Here is a 14,779-nt window from a genome sequence, read left to right on the forward strand (position 1 = left end):
CTACATCCTCAAAATTGGCAATTATTCTGATTGCAAAAGTTGCTGAACCTAGTCGCTTTAGGAGATCCAAAATAAGACTTTTCCAATTAAGATTCTCATATGTACACCCAAAAACTTAGTATGCTCTCACACATGGCTCTGAGCACTATTGGACTTAACATCTATGGTCATCAGTCCCCTAGAACTTAGAACTACGTAAACCTAACGACATCACACAACACCCAGTCATCACAAGGCAGAGAAAATCCCTGACCCCGCCGGGAATCGAACCCGGGAACCCGGGCGGGGGAAGCGAGAACGCTACCGCACGAAAACGAGCTGCGGACATTAGTATGCTCTACCCTGGCCACTGACTTCTTTTGATGTGTTACGTTTATCGAAGGAATTCTACTTTTTGCAGCAGAAAATTTGATGTACTGTGTTTTTTAAAAGTTCAGAGCAAGCTCATTCGCAGAAAACCAATTAATGACTTTTCCAAAGACCTTATTTGTATCACTTTCTATCGGACTTTCTTTTACTGGATTAATAATTATGCTTGTATCATCAGCAAAGAATGTCAATTCAGCATCTTGTTTCACATAAAAAGGGAGTTCATTCACATATATCAAGAAAAGGAGGGGACCCATGATCAAACCTTGTGGAACACCTAATGTAATTTCACCCCGTTTCAGGGATATATATATGAAAGCTTATACCACAGCATACGGAAGCTGAAGTTAAGTAACTCTTTGTTTACGGATAAAAAAATCCAGTTATTAAATGCGTGTAGTTTGTGTTATAGAACGAGGTTTCCGGCCACCAACTAACATCCTCTCCTTGCTTCCCATGGTACAACCCTACAGAGACAACGAGAAGACAGAAAAGACGGCGACGTGAATTTAAAAATCGCCAATCGGCGACGAGAATCGTTTAGCGAAGAAGAATTTGATTGATCCCTTTGTGTTTCAGACCGCAGGGATTATCATATTCGAGTATCTACAAATTATTTGTTGTGTGTTCTTGCATGTATTCCAGGAGGGGAGCCGCAGAACTAGTCAAATTTCTCTTTTCAGAGATTTTTTGTTTTTTGCTGCAACGTATTTGTGTGAACCATGGCTACTCCACCCCCTGCCCCCGCGCCTCAGCCGCTGACGGCCAATGTAATATATCTAACACAGGCTTTTCAGTTTCGGAACCAACAAATTGCGGCCTTGCTAACGACAGTACAGCGACTTCCGGCTGCAAAAGCCGCGTCGGTCACGTGACAACAACAACCGACCGACCGACCAGCCTCCCCAAGCGCTGCCGACCAGCATACGAACTTTTCGGCAATGTAACGACTCAGAAGAGGAATGGTTCACATACCTGACACAGTTCCAAGCTCGTTGTGCAGATCATCCAGTTCAAGGTACTGTGAAGCTACAATACGTTCTTTGCTAGGGGGGGGGGGAGGAGGGGAGCAGGGCTCAGGTTAATACAAAAACTATTCCCAACTGCGTTTGCCGACGAACACAGTTGTGACGAAGTAATCGCTGCATTAACTTAGTACTGTGACCAGCAAGTTCGAGGAGCTGAACCACGTACCAGTTTTTTCGTTTGCAGAAAAACCCGGAACAAACGTACCGTCAGTGGTGCACAGAATTAACGGACGTGACTAGTAAGTGTAAATTTAGGTGTTGTTGTGGCAACTTTTACAGTGACTTAATGATTAGAAAAAAATGGTTCAAATGGCTCTGAGCACTATGGGATTTAACTGCTGAGGTCATCAGTCCCCTAGAACTTAGAACGACTTAAACCTAACTAACCTAAGGACGTGGAACACATCCATGCCCGAGACAGGATTCGAACCTGCGACCGTAGCAATCGCGCGGTTCCAGACTGAAGCGCCTACAACCGCTTGGCCACCACGGCCGACTTAATGATTAGAAATGATATTACATTCAGTGTCCCCGATAGTAGAATAAGGGAGTAGATCGTAAAGTACTCTGATTCATCGCTTCCTCAAGTGTTGCAAATCATAGAGCAATATGATTCGGGTTCCATAGCGGACGATAAATTTGACCAGGCCCCTATTTGTCGGGTCGAGTCGCCCCTTGCTCGTGACCGGCCCAAGCAGCCACATCAACAAGCGCGTACACAGCCGCAAGAACAGCCACGTAGACAGGTAAACAGGCCTGTGAATTTAGTGAAATGTTGCACTAGATGTTTTGCTCGCCATAAAAGAAGGGATTGACCATCACGTAACGCAATGTCTTACACGTGTGGAAAACAAGGCTATGTCCAAGCAGTTTGTTTGCAACGGCACAAAAACGCCAATTTGCCCGCTTCCAGAAAAAAATATGCTGGTGCACATGCAGTGAACGTTATGTTTTCCAAATCTGCAACAAGTTCTGCCAAAAATAAGATTAAGGTTGTGCATCATTCTCACCCAAGTGTTGTGCAAAGACGTTCTAACAAACTATTTGTCTCTTCACGAATTACTGGCCGTCGTGTGAATTTTCAGTTAGACACAGGTGTATCAGTCACTTTGCTTAATCGTGCCACATACAAACAGTTAGGCTCACCACGCCTTTCTAAATCTAGCAAGCACCTCACTGCTTACAATGGACAGGAAATTCCAGTGCTTGGACAGTGTAGTTTGCCTGTCACTTACAAATCTCACACTAGGACAGTGAATTTTAATATGTTCAAATCAAGTGACAGTGAGAACACTTTCGTTTTAGATTTGTTTGGCCTTAGAATCCTCGACAATGCACTGTCGGTCTCTACATTTGCTCCAAAAGACAATGTAGATAGCTTGCTTAAAGAGTTTCCTGAACTATTTTCAGAAGGGATGAGAAAAGCTAATAATTTTGTAGCGCATGTGACGTTGAAAGTCAATGAACAGCCTAAGTTTTTTGGGCCCGCCCCGTTCCAGTTGCTTTAAGAGACAAAGTAGCCAGTGAACTGAAAGAATTGAAAGATAATGGTGTAATTGTTCGCATTCAAGCCATTCAATGACAAAGTCCACTTGTTTTGTTGCCCTTGCCTTCTGGTCGTATCGGCATTTGTGTTGACTTCAAGTCTACAGTCAACTTACAGAAAGTAGTTGATACTTGTCCGTTACCTCGCCCCGAGGAACTCATGGACAGATTTGGTGAAGGACGTTACTTTTGTAACAGATTTGCGTAATGCCTATTTGGAAATTCCATTGCGTGAAGAATCGCAGAGAGAATTTTTCGTAAATACACAATTAGGATTGTTCAAGTATTTTCGTTTGTCCTTAAAAATGGCTCTGAGCACTATGGGACTTAACATCGGAGGTCATCAGTCCCCTAGAACTTAGAACTACTAAAACATAACTAACCTAAGGACATCACACACATCCATGCCCGAAGCAGGATTCGAACCTGCGACCGTAGCGGTCGCGCGGTTCCAGACTGAAGCGCCTAGAACCGCTCGGCCACACCGTCGGCTGTTTGTCCTTCGGCAGTGCTTCGGCACTCGCCATTTTTCGGCGTTACTTGGGACAGCTGACTGCAAAAGGGCCATTTTGTTGAAACTATATTGGCGATATTGTTGTCTCAGGTAGTACACCAGAGGAACACATTCAAAATTTGCGTAATCTTTTTCAAGTGTTGTCAGAATCAGGAAGTGTCGTCTCTAAATGTGTGACTTTTTTCAAACTGAACTACAGTTCTTAGGTCATGTGATAAACAGTAAGGGTGTGCATCCTCTCCAGTCCCATTTGCTTGCAATCCGTGACCTGCATGTCCCTCGCAATGTGTCTGAACTGTAGTCAGTACTAGGCAAGATGACGTACAACATGCTGTTCATACCGAATGCTGCTCACATCGCGGCTCCATTGTATCGCTTGCGTCGAAAAAATGTTCCTCTTTTGTGGACTAAAGATTGTCAAATATTGTTTGCTTAGTGACAGATGTATAGTGCATTTTGACCTTCCAAGCCGGTAGCTTTACAAGGCTGCGCTTTTTCCTACGCAATCGGCGCTGTGCTTTCGCACAGAATTGGTGCACAAGACAGACCTATTACTTTTGCTTCAAAGTTGCTCACTCAGATAAGTGCGATTATTCTCAAATTGCAAAAGAGGCTCATGCTATGTATGGTGTAACAAAATTCCATCAGTATTTGTTCGGAAAACTAATCCGCTCCGCCACAGACATTCTCAGCTTGGCCTAAGACTCAATCGCCATGGCAACGAGCGCACGTTGACTTTGCAGGACCATTTTGGAGCGTAGTGGCAGACTCTTTTAGCAAGTTTTCTTTTGCGGTGCCTATGAACTCTTCCAAATTAAGTAGCAACGTTCAAGCGTTGTCTTCCATATTTTACATCGAAGGCTTGCCAGAAGTACTTGAGTCGGACAATGGACCACGGTTCACTTCACGTGATTTTGAACAGTTTTGTTGGCGAAATGGCATTCGTCATCTAACAAGTGCTCCGTTTGACCCGCAGTCCAACCGAGAAGCAGATCGCTCCGTACGCACTTTTACGCAACAGATGGCTAAGTTTCGCACCACCCACACACGGGAACAGCCTCCTATCGCTCCCACCTACGAGACAGACCATCACTGCGGAACTTCTACATGGCCGCCGCCATCGGTCACCGCTACACTTGCTATACCTACGGCAGCTTCCGGCATCGCCAGTGGTCAGCAAGTATCGCTTTGTGTCTCACGATCTTGTGGGTGCTGGGTGCTGGAAAAGAGGCGTGATCCAGGAACGTGTTCGCTTACATGTATTGCGTTGGAGGTCCCGATGGTTTACAGCGACGCCACCAGAACCAAATTCTCGCATGTCGTTTGCCCGAAGATTCTACTGCTTTTCATTCCCCGGATCACGGAATCACGGGACCGCGCAGCCTTGGCAGCTGCCCGCTCGTGCCACCAGGGTATACCAGGTGGAGTGGATGGATGACGCACCCTCGCCACTGCCGTCCCCTCTCACCGTCCCCATGGAGCTAGACCAGCTATCGCCGTCTCCATCGCTCAGCACACACCGTCATGCTTACACGTGTGCCCTGGCAGCAGTTTTACGGAGGATGTTCCTGTTGCCTCGCAAGCCAGATGGCGGGTTGCGGTAGGGAGTCCGCCGTCCTCCACAATCACGGCTCCCGGCCTACCTCTTCGTCCGCCTTCCTGCCTACCACCCCGTTGTTGTTCACATCCTACCAACAAGACAACGGTGCTGCATTTCGGGAGGTATGAATGTGCTGGCGTAAGATGGACAGGGAAGATGCTGGGGAGTATTTAGGATCACCGCCGCGTACGGGAGAGCCAGTTCGAGCCTGTTACATCGAGTTAGTTCGATCCTGTACGCCGCTTGAGTTCCAGCGTGTCACAGAGACGGAGCCGCAGTTCCAGCCTCTAGCTTAGAATCAGGCAGCACATAGCGAAAATAATAGTGTTCATAGCGGACTTTGTACTTCAATAGCTGTGAGGCGAAATGAGGCTATGTAGGAGAGCTTGTACAACAGCACACTGAAGCTTAAGTACACTACTGGCCATTAAAATTGCTACACCAAGAAGAAGTGTAGATGATAAACGGGTATTCACTGAATAAATATATTATACTAGAACTGACATGTGATTACATTTTCACGCAATTTTTGTGCATAGATCCTGAGAAATCAGTACCCAGAACAACCACCTCTGGCCGTAATAACGGCCTTGATACGCCTGGGCATTGAGTCAAACAGGGCTTCCATGGCGTGTACAGGTACAGCTGCCCATGCAGCTTCAAGAAGATACCACAGTTCATCGAGAGTAACGACTGGCTTATTGTGACGAGCCAGTTGCTCGGCCACCATTGACCAGACGTTTTCAATTGGTGAGAGATCTGGAGAATGTGCTGGCCAGGGCAGCAGTGGAACATTTTCTGTATCCAGAAAGGCCCGTACAGGACCTGCAACATGCGGTCGTGCATTATCCTGCTGAAATGTAGGGTTTCGCAGGGATCGAATGAAGGGTAGAATGGTTCAAATGGCTCTGAGCACTATGGGACTTAACATCTGAGGTCATCAGTCCCCTAGAACTTAGAACTACTTAAACCTAACTAACCTAAGGACATCACACACATCCATGCCCGAGGCAGGATTCGAACCTGCGACCGTAGCGGTCGCGCGGTTCCAGACTGAAGCGCCCAGAACAGCTCGGCCACACTGGCCGGCGAATGAAGGGTAGAGCCACGGGTCGTAAGACATCTGAAATGAAACGTCCACTGTTCAAAGTGCCGTCAATGCGAACAAGACCGAGACGTGTAACCAATAGCACCCCATACCAACAAGCCGGCCGAAGTGGCCGTGCGGTTAAAGGCGCTGCAGTCTGGAACCGCAAGACCGCTACGGTCGCAGGTTCGAATCCTGCCTCGGGCATGGATGTTTGTGATGTCCTTAGGTTAGTTAGGTTTAACTAGTTCTAAGTTCTAGGGGACTAATGACCTCAGCAGTTGAGTCCCATAGTGCTCAGAGCCATTTGAACCATTTTTGAACCAACACGCCGGGTGATACGCCAGTATGACGATGACGAATACACGCTTCCAATGTGCGTTCACCGCCATGTCGCCAAACACGGATGCGACCATCATGATGCTGTAAACAGAACCTGGATTCATCCGAAAAAATGACGTTTTGCCATTCGTGCAGCCAGGTTCGTCGTTAGTACACCATGGCAGGCGCTCCTGTCTGTGATGCAGTTTCAATGGTAACCGCAGCCATGGTCTCCGAGCTAATAGTCCATGCTGCTGCAAACGTCGTCGCACTGTTCGTGCAGATGATTGTTGTCTTGCAAACGTCCCCATCTGTTGGCTCAGGGAACGAGACGTGGGTGCACGATCCGTTACAGCCATGCGGATAAGATGCCTGTCATCTAGTGATACGAGGCCGCTGGGATCCAGCATGGCGTTCCGTATTACCCTCCTGAACCCACCGATTCCATATTCTGCTAACAGTCATTGGATCTCGACCAACGCGAGCAGCAATGTCTCGATACGATAAACCGCAATCGCGATAGGCTACAATCCGACCTTTATCAAAGTCGGAAACGTGATGGTACGCATTTCTCCTCCTTACACGAGGCCTCACAACGACGTTTCACTCGGAAACGCCTGTCAACTGCTGTTTTTGTATGAGAAATCGGTTGGAAACTTTCGTCACGTCAGCACGTTGTAGGTGTCGCCACCGGCGCCAACCTTGTGTGAATGCTCTGAAAAGCTAATCATTTGCATATCACAGCATCTTCTTCTGTCGGTTAAATTTCGTGTCTGTAACACGTCGTCTTCGTGGTGTAGCAATTTTAATGGTCAGTAGTGTAGCTCTTTCTGTAAGAATAAAGAATCTAATTCCTAATTGCGTGCAGTTTGCGTTATAGAACGAGGATTTCGGCCACCAACCAACATCCTCGCATTGCTTCCCATGGTACAGATGTACAGAGACAACGAGACTACATAAAAGCGGCTAGCGAAGATTCAACAATGGTATTAATGCCAATTGCATTGGTTTTCTTATTGACTAGATAAGTCATAAGCTTTATGTATTGTGAATAACTGCGTGAATGACGAGAGGGTGAGTGAATCATATTCAACAGGGAAATTTTTGAGTTTTGTTATGGCAATTTATGGTATTGCGGAAACGAGAAACATACTCCCATAGTTCAGTTACATAAAAAAGCGATTAATCTGCTATTATCGTGTTTTACGAAACTACTTGTTTAGTAAACTGACGTAAAGAAATGTTGATAATGTGATTGGTGCAAGGCAGAAGACGAGGGATAGGACTGAAATTGCAAGCTATGGTTGGGCGTTCTGGAATTCTTGGACATTATGGTGATCGGACGCGTTGGCACTGAGCTCTGAACAGATGTTTTAGTTTAGAGCGACCGTGGTCTTAAGAATGTCGGAAAGCTGTAACAGATGAACAGTTGAGACGAATGTGTAAATTCCGGATTTTCTATGTAGTGAATATCTTAAATGTGATGGGACACTGTACAAGGCGTAACCTAGAACTAATACAGGAAACAATATGTAAATGCCAGAGCCACAACACATTACAGTGCCTAATACTGTGTAGGAAAACCGTTGGCATTCAAAACAGCTTCCAGTCGTCTCGGAATGGATAAATACATTTGCTATATTGTTTTCAAGTGAATCTTGTACCATTCTTCCTTTAATTTACTGACCAGTGAGCTGTGTTACTGCTCACGTTATGTGCTAGAGAAACCAAAACTGCAATTTCACCACAGCTACTCAAAGGAGATACGAAGCTAGGTATCCTTGCAGATGGACAAACTTGTGGCTGGTACAGAATTTTAATTTCAACTAAAGAACAAATTTCGTTATTACAGAATTACAGAATCAGGATAAAAATATAAAAATTTAATTCGGACCTGACTTTAATCGTCTGCCCCTTTTTAAAAAAGAAATACAAATGGAATTACCAAAGATCAAGTTATTAAATTTCGGACGCTTGTCCTTCAGAAAACTTAGAAAAACTACGTGATTGGGTCAGTACTTTAATGATAATAATTCACAGACAGTCACCACCATAAGAACACTATTAAGTTCATTGTTTACATAACCAAAATTTACACAACACTAATGATTCACCTTGAGTTACTTATGAAAAGATCTCGTCCGTCCCGGCGGACAGGCCGGATGTTTAACTAAAGGATGGAAGCGCGGCTTATGCACGGTGGTACTCGGAACAAACGAGTAGAAAGCAACCGCCAAGCAATTTCGAAGATGATCAGGCTGCAAGCCAGAGCAGAACACACGCCGAACACACACACGATCTCAGCCTGCCCGCCAAGGCGACAAAGCCCATCTGCCCCACATACAAGACCATTTCTGTAACAGCAAATGATTCACCTGGCAGACAAATTCAACTCGTGATATACCTTTTTCAAAACCATGCAAGCCTTACTAACTACGTGACTATCTGTAACTTAAGTGAAAACCAAACTGAGACATTTACCGAATAAAAGAACAATTAAATTTACACTGACTTAAGAATAGCTCTGCCCTTCATATTAAAAAGAAAGTCTAAAATCAAAACTGGGCGAAGAACACACTAACTAACATACTACATCAAATTAATGCTGCAAGGAATCCTTAAATCAAGCAGTAAGCTCTATTCCCTTTGGCATTTGCCGAAATAATTAGACTCTGCTTAGCGGAAACAACACTTCGAAGTCTTAGTCTTCGCAAATTCCGTATAAGACTCTCTTATTCAGATCCATCCTTAACTGATCTCCAGTAGCTACAACATGCCACTATAAGTTACACATATCTTCACAGGTCAACAGCAGAATATGAATCGTACGTAACTTTATGCTTCCAGTTACGCGATGAGAAGATGTCCAGCATGAGATGACGCACTCGACACCGTTTCGCACGCAAACGCGTCGGGTAATCAGCACGGTACACCCGGCGCGCGGCAAAACGGCGAGGACGGCGAGGCCCAGGCACAGCGAATGAAGACGAGGGCCTGCCTTCAGAACATGTCGCCTCGCTGAACGCCAAACGGAGGGAGACCCCGGCCACACGTGAACTTGGAAAGGCGGAACAATCAGAGATACAAGACCAGACGAGTGTCGATATCAACGACGCAAGTGGAGCATAATTAGCGCCAGTCCCCACGGCTCAGCTAGAGCAGGTGATGATGATGGAGGTGGCTGCCGATCACGCAGCCTTCTCTACGAAGTAGATAACCAAATCTCAGTGGTGACTACGGTGACTGGAGAGATGCGACAATTCATCCCAGTGCTCACAAAACCAGTCCTAGACGGTGCGAGTTGCGAGAACAGCGACCTTGCCGTCTTCGAAGACAGCGTCACCATTTGGGTACAAACATTTTACCATGGGATCCATCTTATCACACAGCCTTTGGCAGTAATTCGATCTTGCAGAGGAAACGTGGCGCCCATGGAATACCACAATGTGACTGCCAAAATCATCAGTGAGCATCTGCCATGTTTCAGTCTTGGAACGTAAGGTCGGCCAGAACTTGGAAATAGTATGAAACAAGGCCCATACGACCAAGTGACTTTGTTCCATAGACCCATAGCCCAGGTTGCATGGCTTCAGCATTACGTTTTCCTGTTACTCGCATTTGCATCACTGATGAGTGGTTTTGGAATTCGAACACGCCCTACAGTTCCGTGGTTATTTAACACCATCGGTGTTGCTCTGACGCTGACAATGTTCGCGAGTGGTCTCACACAGTCCACTCACAACAACAAAGAACACTGTTCTGAACATGACTGACGCTTGCAACATACTGAGGACATTGCACAGGCATCGTTCATGGACAAATACGACAGCGCAACATGCCGACTTGGATAGCATCAGCATTTATATTCAAGCACGCAATTCTCGCTGCGTTTCCATATTCTTGTCGACCCCGTCTACTTCAAAGTGAACAATTTGTGGAGTACTCAGCGAGCATTCTACCCACAGACAATCCGTGTGCTTTTTACCAAGCAAGGGGTTAAGATGGATACCATAAGTTGGCTACTGAGAGTGATAAGTAATAGTGCTTACGTGTGAATAGTGTACTCCGAACTACAAGCTATGACGAACTTGGCAGTTGAAAGTGTATACAAGGAATGACGAATTTTCTTTAAATGACTTTCTCTCCTAACGACTGAGCAAAAGACGGAAATAGAAAGGAAAAAAGAAAAGAATAAAAAGAGAAAAGAATAAAAGGGAATGTGTTATGCAGTAATTTTGTGAATGCCACAAACCACACCGCCTCACCAATATGTAAAACTGTCGTAACGAAACACATCGCAAATTCTTAGTTTATTGATTTTATTTTAATTTTGTTTCAAGAAGTGAATACAGACAACAAAACGTACGTACATACATGTGATGCTTATGAAGGTGACGGGGGAATAAACAATTTTTGTTAATAATTTTACATATTTTTGAGATGTGACAGCGACTTATTATAAATTATAAATTATCAGTTAATGAAAAGTCAACATCGCAATAATCATTAAAAATTGATCACCGGTTTCGACCTTCATGCTGGCTATCTTCAGATATGACGCACCTTCTGGCTGCAGCCGGCGGTGCATGGAACAGTTGCGTGGACAATAAAGTCTGTGATATTACGCATCTGTTCCGTCTAGTGCTGTCTGCAGACACTTTTTTTTCTTTGTCATCAGTCTTCTGACTGCTTTGATGCGGTCCGCCACGAATCCCTCTCCTGTGCTAACCTCTTCATCTCAGAGTAGCACTTGCAACCTACATCCTCAATTATTTGCGGGATGTATTCCATTCTCTGTCTTCCTCTACAGTTCTTGCACTCTACAACTCTCTCAGTACCATGGAAGTCATTCCCTCATGTCTTAACAGATGTCCTCTGTCCCTTCTCCTTATCAGTGTTTTCCACATATTCCATTCCTCCGATTCTGTGCAGAGCCTCCTCATTCCTTACCTTATCAGTCCACCTGCTTTGCAACATTCGTCTGTGGCACCACATCTCAAATGCTTCGATTCTCTTCTGTTCCAGTTTTCCCACAGTCAATGTTTCACTACCATACAATTCTGTACTCCAGACTTACATTCTCACAAATTTCTTCCTCAAATTAAGGCCTATGTTCTGTACAAGTAGACTTCTCTTGGCCAGGAATGCCATTTTTGCCATTGCTAGTCTGCTTTGATGTCCTTCTTGCTCCGTCCGTCATTGGTTACTTCACTGCGTAGGTAACAGGATTCCCTATCTTCATCTGCTTCGTGACCATCAATCCTGATGTTAAGTTTCTCGCTGTTCTCATTTCTACTTCTTCCCATTACCTTCGTCCTTCTTCTGTTTACTCTCAACCCATACTGTGTACTCATTAGACTGTTGTTCATTACGTTCGGCAGATCATGTAATGCTTCTTCACTTTCACTCAGGATAGCAATGTCATCAGCGAATCGTATCAGTGATATCCTTTCACCTTCGCTTTTAATTCCACTCCTGACCCTTTCTTTTATTTCCATCATTGCTTCTTCGATGTACAGATTGGACAGTGGGGGCGAAAGGCTACATCCCTGTCTTACGCCATTTTTAATACCAGCAATCCGTTCTTGGTTGTCCACTCTTACTATTCCCTATTGGCCATTGTATATATTGTATATGACCCGTTTCTCCCTGTAGCTTACCCCTACTTTTTTTTCTTTTTCAGAATTTCGAATATCTTGCACCATTTTACATTGTCGAACGCTTTTTCCAGGTCGACCAATCCTATAAACGTGTCTAGATTTTTCTTTATTCTTGCTTCCATTTTTAACCGCAATGTCAGAATCGCCTCTATCGTGCTTATACCTTTCCTAAAGCCAAACTAATCGTCATCTAGCGCATCCTCAATTTTCTTTTCCATTCTTCTGTCTATTACTCTTGTAAGCAACTTGGATGCATTGAGCTCTTAGGCTGATTGTGCGGTAATTCTCTCACTTGTCAGTTCTTGCCGTCTTCGGAATTATATGGATGATGCTTTTCCGAAAGTCAGATGGTATCGCGCCAGAGTCATACTTCTACACACCAACGTGAACAGTCGTTTTGTTGCCACTTTTCTAAATGATTTTAGAGATTCTGATTGAATGTTATTTATGCCTACTGCTTTAATTGATCTGAAGTCCTCCAAAACCCTTTTAAATTCTGATTCTAATACCGGGTCTCCTATCTTTTCTAAATCGACTCCTGTTTCTTCTTCTATCACGTCAGACAAATCTTCTCCCTCATAGAGGCTTTCAATGTATTCTTTCCACCTATCCGCTCTCTCCTCTGCATTTAACAGTGAAATTCGCGTTGGACTCTTAATGTTATCTCCCTTGCTTTTAATATCGCCGAAGGTTGTTTTGACTTTCCTGTATGCTAAGTCTGTCCTTCCGACAATCATTTCTTTTTCGATGTCTTCACATTTTTCCTGCAGCCATTTCCTCTTAGCTTCCCTGCATTCCTATTTATTTCATTCCTCAGCGACTTGTGTTTCTCTATTGCTGAGTTTCCCTGAAGATTTTTGTACTCCCACCTTTCAACGATCAATTGAAGTATTTCTTCTGTTACTCATGGTTTTTTCGAAGTTACCTTCTTTGCACCTATGTGTTCCTTCCCAACTTCTGTTACGGCCCTTTTTAGAGATGTTGATCCCTCTTCAACTGTACTGCCTGCTGAGGTATTCCTTTTTGCTGTACCTATAGCTTTTGAGAACTTCAACCATATGTCGTCATTTCTTAGTAGTTCCGTATCCCGCTTCTTTGCGTATTGTTTCCTCCTGACTGATGTCTTGAACTTCAGCCTATTCTTCATCACTTCTGTATTGTGATCTGAGTCTATATCTGCTCCTGGGAACGCCTTACAATCCAGTATCTGATTTCGGAATCTCTGTCTGACCATGATGTAATCTAAACGAAATCTTCCCTTATCACCCAGCCTTTTCCGAGTATACCTCCTCCTCTTATGATTCTTGAACAGATCATTAGCTATTACTAACTCAATTTTGTTACAGAACTTAAATAGTCTTTCTCCTCTATCATTTCTTTTCCCAAGTCCATATTCTCCTGTAACCTTTTCTTCTACTCCTTCCCCTACAACTGCATTCCACTCACCCACGACTATTAGATTATCATATCCCTTTCCATGCTGTATTGGCAACGGCCTTGCCGCAGTGGATACACCGGTTCCCGTGAGATCACCGAAGTTAAGCGCTGTCGGGCGTGGCCAGCACTTGGATGGCTGACCATCCAGGCCGCCATACGCTGTTGCCATTTTTCGGGGTGCACTCAGCCTCGTGATGCCAATGGCGGAGCTACTCGACCGAATAGTAGCGGCTTCGGTCAAGAATTCCATCATAACGACCGGGAGAGCGGTGTGCTGACCCCACGCCCCTCCTATCCGCATCCTGCTATAACATTTTCTGCTGCTGTTGGTATTACCCAATACTAATCTGACCAGAAATCCTTTCCTTCTTTCCAATTCACATCACTGACCCCTCCTATATCCAGATTGAGCCTCTGCATTTCCCTTTTCAGATTTTCTAGTTTCCCTACCACGTTCAAGCTTCCGACTTTCCACGCCCCGACCCGTAGAACGTTATCCTTTCGTTTATTATTCACTCTTTTTCTCATGGTAACCTCCCCGTTGGCAGTCCCCTCCTGGAGATCCGAATGGGCGACTATTCAGGAATCTTTTGCCAATGGAGAGATCATCATGACACTTCTTTAATTACAGGCCACATGTCCTGTGGATACACGTTATGTGTCTTTAATGCAGTGGTTTCCATTGCCTTCTGCATCCTCATGCCGTTGATCACTGCTGATTCTTCCGCCTTTAGGGGCAATTTCCCACACCAAGGGCAAGAGAGTGCTCTGAACCTCTGTCCGCTCCTCCGCCCTCTTTGACAAGGCCGTTGGCAGAATGAGGGGTGACCTCTTATACTGGAAGTCTTTGGCCACCAATGCTGATTATTAATCAAAATTTAAGCAGTTTTTATAATGAATCAAAAACGCTACTCGTACACCACATGGTGCGGCAAACCTGAGGAAGGCCAGCATGAAGGACGAAACCAAACATCACTTTAAAGTAAAAGATTATTGAGAACTTGCCTGTTTTATCTGTTTACAAGTACTTGCTAATGTCCCTGACATGCCAGACTCACTGACGACTCCATACTCATGTAGAAGTCTAATTCTTCCTGAAACAGAATCTCCTTCAACTTTTGTTTCGTCATTACCCTCTGTATCTTCGGCAGTTTTCCTATCTTGCATGCCACGTACTGGCTAAAGACGCTGCATCCGTCAGTACACTTATTTTCGTCC

General features: G+C 44.8%; 1 pseudogene; it reads left to right on the forward strand.

The window, feature by feature from the left end:
* Window positions 1-13,611: 13,611 nt before the first annotated feature.
* LOC124723076 lies at window positions 13,612-13,729 on the forward strand (annotated as a pseudogene).
* Window positions 13,730-14,779: the final 1,050 nt, after the last annotated feature.

Source organism: Schistocerca piceifrons, chromosome 1, assembly GCF_021461385.2.
Source record: "Schistocerca piceifrons isolate TAMUIC-IGC-003096 chromosome 1, iqSchPice1.1, whole genome shotgun sequence".
NCBI classification, from domain to species: Eukaryota; Metazoa; Arthropoda; class Insecta; order Orthoptera; family Acrididae; genus Schistocerca; species Schistocerca piceifrons.